We start from the raw sequence: 18564 nt of genomic DNA, 5'->3' as shown, positions 1-18564 counted from the left end.
AAGACATTTGTCTGTCAGGAATCTTTATCTGGAGTCTATTTTGGATGTTACTTTGACCTATTCATGAGTGGGCTAAAAAAAAAAAAAATTAGCAGCCCTTTCCCTCAGGAAAAATAGTCTGGAAGGTTTGACTTTGAGGTTCAGTTGTTGGGGCAGCCTGGGCACTTCTTGGGAGGAAGAGCTTTCTGTGGTGGCACCTTTTGTTTGGAAGGAATCTTCATTTGGACTGAAGATTTCAGGAGGTGGGACCGGCCATTGCAGCGCAGGGCAGAAAAAAAGGAACAGCAGCTCTTTCCACCAGGAAAAAAGTCTGGAAGCTTTGGCTTTGAGGTGCAGTTGTTGGGGCAGCCTGGGCACTTCTTGGGCAGCAAGAGCTTCCTGTGCTGGCACCTTTTGTCTGGCAGGAATCTTTATCTGGAGTCTATTTTGGGTGTTACTTTGACCTATTCAGGAGTGGGCCAAAAAAAAGGGAATTAGCAGCTCTTTCCTAAGGAAAAAATGTCTGGAAGGTTTGGCTTTGAGGTTCAGTTGGTGGGGCAGCCTGGGCACTTCTTGGGCAGCAAGAGCTTTCTGTGGTGGCAACTTTTGTTTGGAAGGAATCTTCATTTGGATTGAATTTTCCAGGAGGTGGGACCGGCCATTGCAGCGCAGGGCTGAAAAAGGGGAACAGCAGCTCTTTTCCTAAGGAATGAATGTCTGGAAGCTTTGGCTTTGAGGTGCACTGTGTGGGAAAGACTGGTCACTTCTTGGGTAGCAAGAGGTTTCTGTGGTGGCACCTTTTGTCTGGCAGGAATCGTCATTTGTATTGAATTTTTCAAAAGGTGGGCCCGGCCATTGCAGAGCAGGGCTGAAAAGATGGAATCAGCAGCCCTTTCCCCCAGGAAAGAAAGTCTGGATCCTTTGGCTTCAGGTGCAGTCGTTGTGGCAGCCTGGGCACTTCTTGGGCAGCAAGAACTTTCTGTGGTGGCACCTTTTGTCTCGGGGGTGTTTGTTCCCTGTTAGCAAGTCCCTTATGGCGTCAATCACAGAACACTGGGACTGCTCACAGGGCATGATGAAGGAATACAGCAGCAGTGCGGAAAGAGGAGGCAGAAAAATGCATTCCTGTATCTAATATACTTCCTCAGTTAGAGAAATTGCTAATCTTGTCACATGATTTGTACTGGAACCTTCTAAGGATGTACTTTTGCCCAGACCCTTTGCTCCAGATGTGCCAGCTACACCAAAGGAAACCAGAGAGAATCTCAGCAAAGCCAAAAATCAGCTCTTATGGCACTTGGCACTCTATGGGGTTTAGCACTGGAGCTCAATCTCTCTGGGATGGCTGGTCCAGAACAGTTCATTTAATGAATGGTGCTGTTGCTGAACTTCCCTGGGCATGTTGCAATTGGCTACTGAGGCTGAAAGGTTTCCTGTAAGGATTTTTATCTTTTGAAACTACAGGCTGAATTTGAGGGATAAACTCCAGTATTCTGGAAGTGGAAAGTTGATCAAACAGAAAAGACTGTTTCTTCTACAACAGATTTGAAATAGTCCACTTGTAAAAATCACAAAGCTTGAAGCCTACTCAGCAGAGCTGATTCCTCATCTGCACTGATCATCAGCAACTGGACTCTCTCCTACTTCAGGGTCTCATCTGTGTACACTGGATTAAGGCCTCCTAACTTCTTAAGAAAAGTAGTGTTATAAGCTCACAGTTCTGGCAAGGTTTCCTTAGTAGATGGGTTGAAAAGCAAAACTTTGTTGCCATGACCAACAAATGAAGAGCCCAAGGTTGTTTGTGGTGCTAGCTTTGCTCCACTCTCTAATAACTTCTGTCCAGATCAGTGCTGGCAACAAGAATTCCAGGTTAATGCTTGTTTCATTTTTCAGGTTTTGCATTTCAAGAATGGGGAGTTGTTATTGGAAACTCTGCCATGGCTGTCAGTAACAGCCTCGGAAAACAGTTTGTCTTATTTCTGAGGGAGAAGTTTCCAACCCAGCTTTGGAGTATGCAAATAGTTGAATGACTTGTTGTACAATTGGAAATAAAAATCCATACATTTGCTCTGATTAATGTCTTAACTTATATTTGGCTAAAGAGTTCTTTTCTTGATACCTTCTTTAAAAAATAGAACCCACAAGCAGAAAGGTGATCTCCTAAAGTGTTGCAAACTTTTAAGTCCACTTGTTGCCACACAACAATAGCATGCCAATATCACATCCAAAGATACAGAATCTTACAGAGATACACACAAATATATACCTATACATATCTATGTATGTATATCTATCTACCTAGACATATCTATACATATCTATACAAATACACACAAGAAAGTTTGGGGTTCCTGATGAGAGTTCAACACGGGTAATGAACAGAGGACTGCTTTGATGTGTCATACAACTGTGGGGACCATGAATGTAAGCTCTGAGCTTTGATTTATTGTCCTGGTTTGTAACTGCCTGCCTTCCCTTTGGGGGGAACACAGGCCTCTATTTTGCACGGTCTGTTTTGTTTTACTTGGCAGTGTAGACTATGGCAGAAGAGTTTTTGGAGCCAAACAGCTCGATGCAGATTCAGTTCCTTTAGTGGTGCCTAAAACTCAGGAGCTGGACTCCACGGTGCCGGTGGGACCCTCCCAACTCAGCACGTTCCATGATTCCATCAAGTCCAACTGTCAGCCCAGCACTGCCCCAGCAACCCCCAAACCACTAAAGCCTGTCAGCCATGGCCAGATGCAGGCGCCTCTGAAACACCTGCCGGGGTGCTGGCTCCGCCCGGGCAACCCATTGCAGTGCCCGAGCCCCCCCCGAAAAACACAGCCAGAAACCTTTCTCCAGGAGCTGACCTGAAGCTCCCCTGCCTCAGCCTCGGGCCACGTCCCCCGCTCCTCCCAGCGCAGGCTCCTTTCCAGCAGCCCCCTCGGCAGAAGGCGGCTCAGGGCTCCCCTCTGCCCCCCCGGCCGGCTCCGCTCCGGCCCCGCTCCCGCCACGGCCCCGCTCGGCTCTGCACGGGGAAGGAACGCGCCCAGCCCCGGACAGACACCCCCGGGGGCCGCGCACCGAGGGTCCCTCCGCAGGGGTCACTTACCGGGGCTTCTTCCCGCGAGTCGCTCACCGGGTGTCATTTACTGGGGGTCGCTCACCGGGGGTCGCTCACCAGCGGCCACTCGCCGGGGGGCCGCGCACGGGGGTCCCTCCCCCGGGGCCGCGCTCGGGGGGCCACTCGCCGGGGGTCTCTCCCCCGGGGCCGCGCACCGGGGACCACTCGCCGGGGGTCTTGGGGCCGCTGCCCGGGGGTCGCTGCCCGGGGGTCGCTGCCCGGGGGTCGCTGCCCGGGGGTCGCTGCCCGGGGGTCGCTCAGCGGCAGCGCTCCCGCTCCCGGCCCCGCCCGCTCCCACCCAAACCCCACCAACCGCCCCTCTCGGCCCCGCCCCCGCCCCGCCCAATCCCCGCCTCGCCCCGCCCACTCCGCCGCCTCCCATTGGCTGCGCACGTTCGGCCCTGGAGCGAGGAGCGCGCGGGGAGCGTTGCCTGGAAACCGCCGAGGGAATCCCGGGAATCCTCGGGGCGCCGGCGCTGCCCCCCCACTCCTGGAGCGAGCGGCCGTGCCCGCCCGGGAGCGGGCACTCAGCGCCTGGCTGCGGCCGCCACAACGGGCAGGGAAGCAGGCGCGCGGAAGGCGGGCTTCGGGCCCCGGGCAGCGAGGAGCCCTGAAAAGAACAAAAGTGTTGAAAGAGAGGGAACTCATCGCACCATCACAGAACATGCTGAGGTGGAAGGGACCCACGAGGAGCGTCGAGTCCAAGCCTTTGCCCGGCACAGCACCGACCCCAAGAGTCACACCGTGGCCCTGAACTCTGCCAGCCTTGGTGCTGTGACCACTGCCCTGGGGAGCCTGGTCCAGTGCCCAACCACCCTCGGAGGGAAGAACCTTTCCCAAATATCCACCCTCACCCCACGTGAAAAAAACCTATTTGCAACCAAAAACAAAAGTTTCTATTTTCTTCCTTCCCCTTCTCCTTATTTAGTGTTTACACAACAGTACTGCAGTGCCCTACTGGCTCCAAACTGAAATACTTGAAGTCCTTGCAGTATAGGCTGGATTTTGTCCCTCAGGCAGAGGCTAATCTGCTGCAGTCCACCAGGACTGCCAGAGCTTGGGGAAGGGATGGAGGCTATCGCAGGACGGAACAGAGATGTGGAGATATTCCCTGATATTCTACTCTAGAGGCGGCTCAAGAGACAGCCCTGGAGTTGGAAGCACTTGCCTTCGTCACTGGACGATCTTGTCCAGCACCACCGGTCAGATGTGTGGGGTTTATGTCCCACAGCAAATTAAAAACACCACAGCCATTATGTAAATGTGTATTTGTTTGAGTATTCACCCTGATGGTGTTCAGGCAGTTAGGCTGAGGTACTTTGTGGATTTTTGGAACAGAAATAACATCTTTTAATGGTGTCTGTGACCGGCTGAGGTGCAGGATGTGGCCTCCCTATTTTTAGCATCTGCTGGTACGCCCATCTGTAGTGAGAAAACATCCTGTGAGTGTTAAGTTAGGTGATGCAACCTTTTAAGTCTGGAGAACTACTTCCTTCTTCAAAGCTTGCTAATTCTCATGAAAGAAAGAAAGAGAATTTCATGACAGTGACCTATTTTTCACTTTGAATATCCCAACTATTGGTGAGCATTTACATTAAAATATTTGAAGTTTAATAAGTTTTGCAAAATGTCCTGGATGTTGAGGGATGTAGTGATGAACTCAGAATTAAAAAGTGGAGATTGTCTTCTTTTTCTTTGAAGCTCACAGGCCTATGAAAAAAAAGCTTTCTAGAGAAACTTAATTTTTTTTATCTAATTTGTACACATTTCTACAATTAGGACAGCTGTAGGTTCACCCCTGGCAAAATCTCTCTGCTGGTAACCCAGCCACATGCTGATTAATCCTTATTTCATGTTCAAGTGACCATGATATTTTGGTCAGCTGGCGACAGAGCGGTCCAGGTGGTAAAGGAACAAGGACTGAACAGTATGAGCAGCGTTTGCCTTTTTCTCTCCTCCATCCCCCTTTTCTATATATTATACTTTGCCACTTTCTCTGCTCAGCACACAGGAATTTGCTGGATGCATCCATGAATGCAGAACCCACTGGAATCAGGACATTTGTTCCAAATGATCCAGCTAGTGCCAGGGAAGCAGAAGTTATGACTGTGTAACAACCACACTGTGAGGAGGAACAAGACTGAAAACCACTTTCCGTAAAGGGAAGGATTTGAACTGGTGTTGGAGATGTGCAAGGCTCTGTTATTCTCCCTCCTTAAGTTGTTGACAGGACACAGTCCCCTCTCTTACCTGTCATTGAAAGGTCCTTCTAGTTACACTTATGGCAGTGTAACTTTGTACCAACATCAGCCGTGCACTCTAAGGCTGCTGAGGTATCCAAAATCCACCTTTTTTATTTCTGCTAGTTCTGCTTCGTATCCTTCAAGCCAGTACACAAGAACAAAGCTTCAGCAAAGCCTACCTAACATTTTCTTTTGTTTCTGACATCATTAGCCAACGTAAACCAAACCATTAACAGGCATCTAAAACTATTTCTGGAAGTTTTCACGTGCTCGGTGAGGATTCCAAAGTTTTCTTTGAGGGAGACTCAGGGAGACTCTAGAAGAAGATTTTTGGTCCAGGAAAAAAAAATAAATAACGCAGCTGAAGCCCAGGCACCGTTGGATGAAGCAGATTGATTAACCTTAGTGCTGCTGCGTTCCCACTGGAATACACACTGGAATGACACTGGAATGCCGCCGGATTTCCTACTGGCCGCCCGGAAGCGGCTCCTCCCGTGACTCCCAGCGCGGCAGGACCGCCTCCCGCTTCCAGCCGGCACATCCTGCCTGGCCTCGCCTCCCCTGCCCGCCCCGATCCATCCCGGCCCGCCCCGATCCCACGCGATCCTCCCTCCTGCCCGGGTGAGTGCGGGGCCGCGGGACGGGAAGGGGCTGGATGGAGGCGGCGGGAGCCGGGAGGGGGGAGCGGGGACACCGCGTGTCCTCGGAGCCGCTGTGCCCGGCGGTATTCCCGCTGTGCCCGGCGGTATTCCCGCTGTGCCCGGCGGTATTCCCGCTGTGCCCGGCGCTATTCCCGCTGTGCCCGGCGCTATTCCCGCTGTGCCCGGCGGTATTCCCGCTGCGCCCGGCGGTGTTCCCGCTGTGCCCGGCGGTGTTCCCGCTGTGCCCGGCGGTATTCCCGCTGTGCCCGGCGGTATTCCCGCCGCTTCCCAGGGAGCTGCCGTGGTGTGGGAGGGAACAGCCCTGGCGGGGAGCAGCTGCTCCCGTGTGGGGTTCTGCGCTGGGGTTTGTCCTCCAGCCCGGCACGGAAGGAATTGGGGGTGCTGGTGGGTGGAAAGTTGGGGTTGAGCTGGCGCTGAGCTCCCAGCCCAGAAATCCGGGCGTATCCTGCATCCCATTCAGCGGGCCGTGGGTGAGGGAGGGGGTTCTGCCCCTCTGCCGCGCTCTGGTGATTCTCCACCTGGAGCGCTGCATCCAGCTCTGGAGCTCCCAGCGTGAGAAGGGCACAGACCTGTTGGATCAAGTCCAGGGAAGGCCAGGAAGATGATGAGAGGGATGGAGCAGCTGCGGAGACAGGCTGGGAGAGTTGGGATGGCTCAATCTGGAGAAGTCTCTGTGGAGACCTCCTTGCAGCCTGTCAGTACTTAAGTGGTGCAAGAAAGATGGAGAGGGACTTTTTCTGAGGGCCTGTAGCTGCAGGACAAGGGGCAATGGGTTTAAGCTGAACGGTTTAGGTTTAGACTAAATGTAAGGGAGAATTTTTTTCTGCTGGAGGGTGGTGAGGCATTGGCTCAGGTTGCCCCGAGAAGCTGTGGATGCCCCATCCCTGGCAGTGCTCAAGGCCTGGTTGGATCCTGTTGGATGGGGTTTTGAGCAACTAGATCTTGTGGAAGGTATCCCTGCCCATGGCAGGGGGCTTGGAACAGCTGTAATAACCAGCAGAATGCTACAGAACAGCACATGTTGTAAATGAAGCTGCGTTCTATGAATAGTAAATATCTGAATGTAACTTCTTTAAATCAGTGTGAATGAGCTGAGAGGTTGGTACAATGGATTTAGGTCTGGAATTCAAAACTCTTAATCCAGGCTTGGTTGCATTTGTGTTGCTGTCATTTGGGGATGTCAGCTTTAGATCTTGGTGCCTTCAGCAGCATCTTCAGATCTTGCTGTCAGTCAGGGACTGATTTTCAGTCTTTAATTTTTTACGCATTCCCTTGCCTCATGCTGCAGTTGGGAATGTTCATTCTCTCAGGAAGGAGGTGATGTGAATTCCCTCCTGCAGGGCTGAGGTGACCCTCGGTTACTGTTGAGGGACAGGCTGTGCAGGAGCTGCTGATGAAACACTGCCCAGGAGTTAGTGGGCCAGCAAGGGTGTCCTGCTGCACAGAAGAACTTAGTGCTGCATGTAAATACCAGAACTGGAGTTTAAGTTTCAAAATACGGGATCTGTGTAAATAAAAGTATCTCAACAAATTGATAGCATTTCCTATCAAATGGGTGTAGGGAGTAGAGCTGTCATTTTTACTTAGAAATTATGGCATCAGCACGTTCAAACTTCTCAGGTGTTGGCTTTCCAGACTTGCACAGTTACCTACCGTTACTTGATTTTCCCCTTAACTTTCCTGAGAATTTGGCAGCCAAACCATTTGTAGATCAACTTCTTTATTTTGGCATAATGGTACACAATCATACTATCTGCCTGGGAAAAACAAAGTAAATGACTTCCAGCTTTAAAATGAAGTGTCTGTGCTTGTATGAAAGAATTCTTTTTGTTCTACATAAACAAAGTTTGACAGCTCGACAGGACTGAAAGCAGAATCTTGGCCTTTTAGTTCTTAAACTGGTAAATTTTACAAGTTTTAAACTTGTAAATGTAGTAATTCCAGAGCATCAACAGGAAGGCCTAACAATGTTCCCTGTCTTCTGTAAACTGTTAATGCTTTGGAGCAAATAGTGAGGCTCTGAAACCAGAGCTGTTTCCAGGATACTCTGATATCCCACTGGGTAGGGTAAGAGTTGTTGCTCTGGGCCCGTGAGCTCTTGAGGTTGTGTTGCTGGTTGATTGTTTTGGTTCTCTCTCCTCTTGAACAGGAACCATGCCCAAGAAAGGAGGGAAGCATGCTGAAATGGGAAAAGAAACACAGGCACAGTGTAAACGAGCAAAGCTGGAAGCAGCTTGTTCTCCCTCAGTCCTGAGTTTTGAGAACCCAGACAGCCTCTTTGGGAGCTTGATCTCCCCCATCAAAGAAGAGGTGTTTTTCAAGGAGTACTGGGAGCAAAAGCCACTGCTCATCCAGAGAAATGATCCCCTGGTGGCTGCTTACTGCCTGTCCCTGTTCCAGCTGTCAGACTTGAAGGAGCTGTGCAGCCAGGGCCTGTACTATGGGCGAGATGTGAATATCTGCAGTGTGTGAATGGAAAGAAGAAGGTTTTAAATAAAGAAGGCAAAGTGAATTACATCCAGTTGAAGAAGGATTCTGACCAGAAAAAGGCAACAATACAGTTTCATCAGCCTCAGAGATTTAAGGTGGGATTGTTTCACTGGATATAATTGATGCTGGCTTAATAATGTGGTGTGTTTTGCTTGAGTTGCACTAGACATGGCTTCATCTCTGTCCCCAGGGCAAGTGGTTGACATTGATGACCTGCTGAAATCTTTACATGAGCTGTATTAAAACACAGTTTATACTTTTGCACTGTCCATCACGTTTCACTGCTCTGCAGTAAGAACAAAATCTGATTCATGCTATAATATGTATAATAATATATTCTTTTTAAAATTTTGCTCTGTCACATAAAAGTTTGGAAAAAAACCAAATGCACAAAATTGATGATTAGGCATCTGTGCTTAAATTATCCCTTCTGCCCCACTGTTTCCTTGTGCAAACTTTGTGGCTTTTGAGCCACTTCCCTTTAATGGAGGGTAAGGTGTGAAACCATGTGAAATATTTCCAGTGTTCTTGCCAGTGAATTGCACCATGGAAAGGTACCAGCCCATTTTAGCTGAGTGTTCTCAGTCCTTGAGTTTGAGAACGAGGCAGTGGTGCTGCACAGTTGTGTAAAGGACTTGGATTCTTGGAGGTGCTTTGATTCAGGTAGTCTTGAAGGTGTCAACACAACTGAATTGTGAGGTGGACCCAAATAAGATCCCAAATACAAGCTGAGTCCCAGGTATAGTGTTCCTGGCTGATGTCAGCTTTAATGGCCAAGCTGCACTTGTGTGGATCTGGTACTTGGCACGTTCTGCTGTTTCCCTTCGGTGCCTTGTCTGTCACATGTGGGGTGTGGATGAGTCAAGTTTGGGTTTGAATATTCCCAAATGATTGGAGTAACTGGTGAAAGGTCTCTAACCTTTGTATGTTCTCTCTGGTGAGAGAATGCAGGTCCTGCATGTGCTTCTTGTCTTATGGTGTTTTGCTGTTTGTGGGATTATTTTCCTCTGTTCAGCCTTGTCTGTCTGGTTGTGCAGCCTAAAGATGGCACAGGGAAGAGAACAAACCCAGGTTGGGGCACCAGACTTTTTGGCTTAGCAATGACTCTCATGGCAGATCCCCTTTGCATCTCCAGTGCTCTCCTTCAGGAGAAACACTGGTACAGAGCACCTTCCTTCCCAGCCTCTGTGTCCCTGATGTGATCATTCTTCCCAAGCCATGGGGAGGATGTGGGCTGGGCTTGGCTGAGCTCTTCAGCAAGTAACAGCATCTTTTTTTTTTACAGGAGGAGCTGTGGAAGATTCAGGAGAAGCTGGAGTGCTACTTTGGGTGTCTGGTGGGGTCCAATGTTTACATCACTGCCCAGGGATCCCAGGGCTTTCCTCCTCACTATGATGATGTTGAGGTAGGACAGCACAACCTTGCCTGTGAAACTGTGGATGGGCTTTTGCTGATGGCAGTGTTTGCTGTTGTGTGTGTGCTTCTAACCCTCCCCCCCACTAAACATTATAGGAAAATGTTGGGGTTTTTTATTTGTGTTTCCTTGTAGTCATTTTTCTTACATATTTTTGCTGAAAATTTACTAATAGTAATATCTAATCATAATATCATGTAAACTGGGTTTTCCAGACCTGGTATTTCCATTAGATAAAAAGAGAAGTTTGTTTTCACAGCTGCAGAAGCTTTCTAGCACCTGTTTTTTCATTTTCACTTCATTCAGGCCCCAAGAATTTACAAGTCCTTTTTCCTTTACTAAGTACTTGCTCTTTCTTCAGCTGGACTGTAGCAGCAGACTGGTTGTGCTTGTTGGTCCTGCTGTTTTTAAGAAGTTTCTGATATGATGAATTCCTGTGGTCCAAATGCATTTTAAATCAGCTTCTAAAAGAAACATACAAATATACACTGCGTTATAAAGAAAAAATTGGACTATCCCACTTAAACCAAATCAAAAAATCCAATCTTTATATATATATTTTGCTTTTTAATATTTTCATTTCCATTAAATACACCTGGAGTTTCATTTTCCTTATGCTTGTTATTCAGCAGCCTCACATCCAGCATTTCTAACTCATGCCATCTACCCTCATTGGGCACCCTACAGAGGTTTCTGATGCTCTGTTGGGGATAAGCCTCTTTCACCTGAAATTTTGGCTATTTGTGTGGCAGATGTTCCTTTTGGGTTAGTTCTCTAGCACTTACTTAAGTGACTGGAGAGAAACAGGGATTTCCAAATGCCTGCCTTAGGATAAAACAGATCCCACTTCACAACTCCCCTGTCTGTTGTCTCTAAATAGAGACAAAAAAATTAGTTCAAATTTAAATTTCTCTGAATTGTAGCTATCTAAAAATTAATATGAAAGGAATTACTTCCTTATGGATTTGGATTTATGGTCTTTTGCAGGTGTTTATCCTTCAGCTGGAAGGCGAGAAACACTGGTGGCTCTATAAACCAAGGGTGCCTTTAGCTCGGGAATATAATGTGGAATCAGAAGATAGGATTGGGAATCCCACACATGAGTTCATATTAAAGGTATGAGAATTTCATTGCCTTAGGTGGTCTGGGCTGTGATTGCCAGAAAAGTTAAAAGTGGTCCATTTCTTGAAGGCAGTGATTGTGGCTGTGAAACTGAGGGGAGGGTTTGCACACTGTGAGCACGAGAAATTTGGGTGATAGTTGTCTGTATCCTTTTTTAAAGGTATCCTTTGCTTCTAGTATTTAAATAATGGGCCAAAAACCCCAGTTATTTCTGTAAATTGACTAGTACTCTCCAGGTTGGGCACCCTGACTCCTAGGTCATGTTTGTGGAGTTGTGTGCAGAAAAAACACTGGGTTTGTGTATGGTTCTAAAACATTTTTATGCTTTTACGTGCTGCCTGTAATCCCTCAGGCTAATCCTTCTGTGCACTGAGACTTACTGCTGCACTGAACATTGTCACTGTTCTGGTGAATGAGATTTAAATATTTATCCTTGGCTGATAAAGAGAAGCATGAACCAAACCCCACATAAACTTGCTGTGTTAATTGCTCTTCCTTTTTCCAAACGTGAAATTCAAGTGTTTGGTTGGTGGTTGATTTTTGGAATAAAAGGAACATTTCATGAAGATTACTGAGTGTCAGCAGGGAATCTGGTGCTTGTCCTGTTCTGTTTGACCTGCTTTTGAAGTGTTACTTGTCCAGCTGGTGGTGCTGCTCCATGTTTGAATCCTCAGGAGTTTCTCTGCCTTTTGGCCTGTTATGGAGCCTCTCTCTGCTCTTCTCAGTGTCCAGAGCTGCATTTGGGTGTAGGTGTTTTAGGAATAGTGTGACATGTTGGATGGTGTAGGTGTTTTAGGAGTAGTGTGACACATTGGATGGGATGCTGACATCATGAGCTGTGTTGTTTGACAGAGGGGAATATTCAGTCATCATCGTGTACTGGGTGATGCAAAGTCTAGTAAATTACAGTTCCCTTTTTCATTTCTGGAATATTTTGGACCAGACTTCAGTGCCTTTCATTTTTATGGAATAATGATGGGCTTAAAAGTTATCCAAGTTTTTAATTTATTTTTCTTCTGTTTGCTGTTGTTCCCTTCCTGTGACCCATTTCTTCTGGGTGGCTGGTGTCAAAGTTTGGTTGTCTCTTTGTGGCTGCCTCTGAGAGGGATGCTGTTGTTTGACTCTATTTCCTCCCTAAACATCTTTCTAGAATATTTCCTTTCTCCATCTTTCAAATGAAGAGAATTCAGAATACTCTTGGTTGGTGTAGTCCCCACTCTGGTAAGGAAGGCAGTTTTCTTTGACTGTGCTGTCCAACTCTATAGGTGTTTACAGGACAAGCCATAAGTAAACTTTTATTTCCTTCTTGGAGGCAATTTTATGTGCTTTACACCTTTCTTGTCTTGACTTTCCTTATCTAGTTTTTTTTCAGTGTGGAGTTTTAATTTACATAGGTGAGAAGAAAGATAGGGAGGAGGAGGAGGAAGGTCGTACCTGTTTTTTAAGTGCTTTAACTGAAAATCTCAGACAACAGTATTGTAACAGATTACCATTTTTACAGAATATTTGGCTTTTCTCGTGGAATACTAGCCTTTTCTTTTGATGTGATCTGACCAAATCCCCATTTCACTGCTCCTCTGCCAGCCCACTGTGTTGCCAGCAGGTCCATCTCAGCTGCTTCTTTGTCCTCTTCCTGCAGCTCAGTGGGAGTCTGTGTGTTCTGTAATGTTAAAAAGCTTGTTTCACGTTTTCAGCAAATATTGACAGCAGGTTGGAAAGTTTAAGGTTCTGAACTTCTGGCTTAGTGTTCTTTATGTTATTAAAGTGTACATTGCAGGACTGCTCCATTTTGTGATTCTAAAGGATATATATTGTCAGACTGTCTGCTCAGAGAGTATTTTCTCTGACTGCAATAAGGTTTGACCTGGTGCCCTAAATATATCAATTTTCTTGCAGCCAGGTGACTTACTGTACTTCCCAAGAGGGATCATCCACCAAGCTGACACTCCTCTTGGGACCTCCCATTCCACACACGTGACCATCAGTACCTACCAAAACAAGTAATTATTCTTTATCTTTTGTTTTGTGTGGCTTTCCTCTGCCAAGTGATGTGTGTGAGTAGTACAGACCTGAGATGTGGTGAAGTTTTGGGGCTTGGGGGAAGGAGGGGAGCAAGAAGACTGTTGTTGTTTGAAGCAGCCTGTTTGAGAGGTTTTCATGCAGCAAGCTTGATTGCTTTTTAATTGCTTATTTTATTATTTACCAGCTGTAGGCTTTAATGTGGAAAATGCTACAACTGCAGACTCACTTCTGTATTTAAAAAAATCTCTCATCAGTGGCTGAAGTTACTGTTCATTTCATAGCTCAGATAAAGAGTCATGAGTTACTCCTTTCATCATGTTTTCTCCTGTATTTGATAGTCACCTGCACTAATCTTCTGACAGATTTGCTGCCAATTCTTCCTTGAAAACATTTTCTGCTTATCTGTGTTTTTTTTTGTCTCCTACCCCATGTATGCAAGTCAGATTTCTTATGACACACTCCCAGTCCTTGTGCCCACACTGTTATCACACAGGGAAATGTTCTTGCCAACCTAATCAGCCTCCCAGATGCTGGGTTTGGAGCCATTGGTCTGAGTTAGGAATTACGAAGGGCAGAACAAGTTTGGGCATATTCTAGATAACTGTGAGATGAATCTCTAACCACCAGCTGTGCCATTCTGGAAGCCAGGATGGGCTGGTAACTCTTCATCTGGCCACTCCTCCAACATGGAGAGAGGGTTAAGAGGAAGCTGCTCAAAGGTGTCAGTCTTCTTAAAAGTTGGGTTCAGATTATTTCAATTTACACCTGTGTTCTTTTATTCAGAAGGTAAAAAAAGCTAACCCCAAAAAACAGGAGAGGGAAAGGAAAAGCTGCTCTTCTTCCAAGGTTAAAAAGTGGAGTCATCCCCCGTTAAGGCTGTTGGTAATGAAGTGCTGACATCCTGCCTCTGCACCTCCTGTCAGCAAGTGCAGGGAAAACAAGCAGGAGTCCTGGTGCAGGCTGCTGTTCTGACTTGTAGATGGAAGTATGATCTGGAAGCATTTCCTTGGCAAATTGAAGAGAAATCCTTGAAAGCAGCTGTGGAGGAAGTGCTGGTGGAGGTGGCACTTCCAGGTATTTTCAGGTTTGTCTGGGCCAGATCCCAGCAGGAGAGAAGTGTGCACATGCGGGATAAGCAGGGCAGTTTGGAAAAGCAGTCCCTTCACAGCCCGGCTCCCCCCAGCCCCCTTTGGGGGTGACCCCCCGCCCCTCGCGCTCCCTTTGGGGTCCCCCCCGCTCTTTCCCCCCCGCCGCTTTCCCGCCGTGCCCGCCCCGCTCACCCGACAGGGCGGGGCCGGCAGGGACGGGGCGGGGACGGGCCGAGCGCTGATTGGCTGCGGCGGGGGCTCGAGAGGCGGGGCGTGCGCAGAGCGCCATGTTGTCTGCGGGGCAGCGGTAGCGGCGGAGGTGAGGCTACGCTCGGAGAGCGCGATTCTGGGGATCCGCTCGGGGCTGCGGGGAGCGCGGCTGTGGGTGGAAAGGCTGGAGGGCTCGGGAGGGTTTAGCCGAGGGGTTCGGGGGTTCCCGAGGGTCAGAGCGCGGGGCCTGGAACCCGCGTGGGGGGGGTGGGGCTGTCCCAGCGCCCTGGCTGCACTGCGCAGGCGCGCCGGCGTTACCCGCCGGCATGACCCGCGATCCGCCATTACCCCTCCCGCCACAGCGCCCCCTGCCGGCCCGGCGGACCGACCCCAGGGAAAGGGGATCCCAATGCCCCCCCCGAACCCCAGAGACCCCCAACACGCAGCACACAGAGACCCCAAAGGGACTGGGGCCCGGGGGTTCCCTAAAGCCCAGCAGTGGGGTTCAGGGGATCTCCCAGCCCCCAGGGGAAGGAGTCCTGGGGGTGCCCCCCAAAGTCCGGGGGGGAGATGTACCGCATCCGGGTAAGGGGATCCCAGTGCCCCTCAGTACGGCCCAGTAACCCCCTCAGTGACCACCCAGCGTGTCCCAGTGACCTCCCACTGCCCCCCAGTATGGCCCAGTGATGTTCCAGTGAGCACCCAGTAACCCCCAGTATGGCCCAGTAACCTGCCAGTGTCTCTCCCTCTGTCCTGATAATCCCCCAGTAACTCCCAAGTCCCTCCCAGTGCCCTCCCAGGATCCCTCAGTAACCCTCTAGTCCCTCCCAGTGCCCTCTGGTTCCCCCCAGTGTGTCCCAGTATCCCCCAGTAATCACTCAGTGCCCTGCAAAGCCCCCCAACTGTCCCCAACATGTCCCCAGATGCCCTTGGCCTTTCTGTGAGCGTGTGGGGGGGCATTTTTGAGGTCAAGGGGTCCAGGGGGGGCTCCTGGGGTGAGATGAAGGGTTGGGGACATCAGGGATGGGGCTTGGGGCCAGTGGAATTGGGGGTGTCAAGGGGGGAATAATGGCAATGGGGAGGCCCTGGGGACACTGGAGACACCAGGCTTGTCTTGGAGTGTCAAGGGGGGAATTAGGAACACCAAGAGGGTCTTGAGGACACCGGGGAGGTCTCAGGACTCAGCTGCTCTTGGTGCAGCCCCTCATCTCCCCCCAAGACCTCTTTCACCTCCCCATATGTCCCTTAACCTCCATTTTCCCTTTAGTCCCTGTCCCCCCACAGATCCTTTTGATGCCCCAATGCCCCGAAAACCTGTTTTAACTCCCCCAAATACACCCAAAGACCCCTAAACCCCCCCAAATCCCCATCCAAACCCCCAGATCCCTTCAAATCTCCCCCAGCCCCCCCCCCTCAAATCTATTCCAACCCCCCTCCACGAGGGATCACCCGGCACCCTGGGACAGGAACACAGTGGGCTGTACTGGGGGCACTGGGCTGTACTGGAAGGGCACTGGGGGGGCTCAGGTGTCCCACGACAATGTGCCCCAGCTCCAGAAGAGATCTGGGGAGCAGTGCAGGGGTACTGGTCTGTACTGGTTTGTGCTGGTCTGTCCTGGTCTGTCCTGATCTGTACCCCCCAATCCCCAAAGCCCCTCCTCAGCTCCCCCAGGACCCTCCCACACCCCAAAGCCCCCCAGACCCACCCAGGCCCCTGACTTGGTCCTGCTTCCCCTTGAGCATCTGCAGCTGCTGCAGAACCAGGCATTTCATCAGCAAATGTGCAGGTGACACCAAGCTGGGGGTGTGTTGATGTGCTGGAAGGCAGGAGGGCTCTGCAGAGGGACCTGGCCAAGCTGGATCCATGGGCTGATTGCAAGGGGATGAGGTTCCAGCAGGCCAAGGGCCGGGTCCTGCCCTTTGGGCACAAGAAGCCCCGTCAGCCCCCCGGGCTGGGGCCAGAGTGTCTGGAGAGCAGGCAGGCAGAAAGGGAGCTGGGAGTGTGGATGGACAGGCAGCTGAAGAGGAGGCAGAGTGTGAGCAGTGTGATGTTAGAAAAGCAGGCTAAGTTGTGGACTGGTTGTAGAAGGAGGAGGAAGCCCAGAGGCCAGTGCAAGCAGGCAGCCCTGAGCTTGCACATGATGTCCCCTCCCTGCAGGTTCCTGTCCTTGAGCCCAGGCCCTGAGGTGAGGCTGAGAAGTGTCGCGGAGGTGAGCCCAGAGCTGTCCCTGAGGTGAGGCTGAGAATAAGTGCAAGGCAGAGGTGCTGCTGAGGAAGGAGAGCCCCGTGGTGGGGAAGAGGGCAAAGCTGTGAGTGCCCATCCCCGAGAAGGTGCTGTCTCCATCCCCTGTGTGCCAGGTGAGCTGGGGCTTTGCTGCAGAGCTGCGGGCGCTGATTTGAGCGTCTCCAAGTGCTGAGATGGTGGGCACCCAGGAACACAAACTGTGCCTGGCCACAGAGCCTGCAAGGAGGAGCAGAGACAGCCCTGGCAGTGTGGGGGTCCAGGTTGTCCCTGTGCCTTCCCCTGCAGGCCCTGTCTGTCCCTGCTGGGCCCCTGTCCATCCCCATCAGGTCCCTGCCCGTCCCCCCCGGGCTGAGCTCCCCCCAGGAAGTGCCGTGGAGCTGAAGCTGCTGCCATCCCCCCCTGCAGCTGCTGCCCCAGGCAAGGGAGCAGCAAAGGCAGGGCCAGGAGCAGAGGCAGCAGCAGGGGAGCCCTGGGGGGGCCGGGAAGGTCTTGTGTGGGTCAGGAAAGAGGCGCTGGGCACGAGGCCGGGGCTGTGCTGAGCAGGCCCAGCCCTCACATCCCCCCAGCCAATGCCGGCTGCCCGGGGGGCTTCGGAGGGACCCCCAGCCCATGTGCCCCACACTGAGCTGGCAGAGAGAGAGCCAAGGGACAGGGCCACGGGCAGGGCCACGGGTGAGGGACAGGCAGGGCCATTGCAGGGCCACGGTGAGGGCACAGCCTGTGGCAGCAGAGCTGCCCAGGGCCGGGGGCAGCCGGGGGTGTTGGTACCAGCCAGTGCTGGGGCCGAGCAGAGCACGAGGCCTCTTGCAGAGCCCTGGAGCAGCCTCCCACTTGCCAGCCCTGTTCTCAGGGCACACACATTTATTTTGGCCAAAGAACCTTAAAACAGTTGGCACTGACTACACTTTACCACCATCTGTTCTCCAACTGCTCTGCTGGTTCAGAGCAGCACAGTAAGACAGTGGGGATGCCTGGTATCCTTGGAAAGGCAAAGTCCAGAAATGGGGGGGGGGGGGCAGAGAAGGGGAAGCCTGGACAGTGGGGACCCCTGGGATCCCCGGGACAACAGAGTGGGGAACCTGGAGAGGGGGAGTGTCTGGGAATGTGGCACCCTGAACGTGAAAGTCAGAGGAGAAGGGACCCTTGGGACCCTCAACACTCCCAGCATCCCAAAGTGGGACCCCCAGCATCCCAGACAGGGGAGACCCGTTGAACCACAGAGGGGACAGACCACAATGGGGGAAGTCTTGGGAGCACTTTTTTAGGCAGAATTTTCATATTCTTGAGTATTTTTTTCCTGAATCTCAACTTTTTGCAGTCTGGGGGGAGGGGGGCTTCATCTTGCTATTTCTGAAAGGTTGTTTGCCTGAATCCTGGTGGTTTGGGTTTTTCTGGGCTGAATCTTGGTGTTTTGGAGGTTTTTATGGACACAGGATGCCCGGTGAGTTCTAGAGATGGACTTGGGCAGGAGGAGCCCCCAAGCCAACGCGCTCAGCCCTTGTTTTCCCCCCCATCAGGATTTGTCCTTCCCAAAGCTTGGGCGGATGGAGGAGGAGGCTGCGAGGAAGAGGAAGATGCCTTGGGCCCCCCAGGGAGGTGAGGAGGAAGTCAGTGTCCCTTTGGGCGGGTGTTGTGCTGGCTCTGTCAGCCGAGCATGGCCCCGGCTGCAGGACAACCCCGCTGGCGCCGCCGTCCTGCCGGGGCCGGAGTTGGGGGGATGTCCTTGGCCTTCCCTGTGGGCCGGAGGCAAATCCCCTGCCTGTCCTTCTTGCTTCCTGCCCCAGGCCCCGAGCTGAGGACGGAGAGCCCGGAGGACAAATCCCCCCGTGAGACCCTGGTGGGAGAGGCCGTTTTGAAGGGCTCCCCGGCGCAGGAAGGCAGCGGGGAGGAAAAGGGCCGGAGATCCCCCCGCAGGAGGGGCTCCAAAGCCATCCCAGGGTGCTCTGAGGAGGAAAGAGCCAGCCTGTGCCGGGAAGGCGGCCG

The 18564-nt window shown here is 51.2% G+C and overlaps 1 protein-coding gene across 3 annotated transcripts in view; it reads right to left on the bottom strand.

The window, feature by feature from the left end:
- Positions 1-18564, bottom strand: part of LOC135405272 (zinc finger protein 501-like) — an 895895-nt gene that overhangs the window by 86168 nt on the left and 791163 nt on the right. The window lies entirely within an intron of this gene.

The sequence above is a fragment of the Pseudopipra pipra genome, chromosome W, assembly GCF_036250125.1.
Source record: "Pseudopipra pipra isolate bDixPip1 chromosome W, bDixPip1.hap1, whole genome shotgun sequence".
NCBI lineage: Eukaryota > Metazoa > Chordata > Aves > Passeriformes > Pipridae > Pseudopipra > Pseudopipra pipra.
This window is presented reverse-complemented; position numbering and strand designations above follow the sequence as displayed.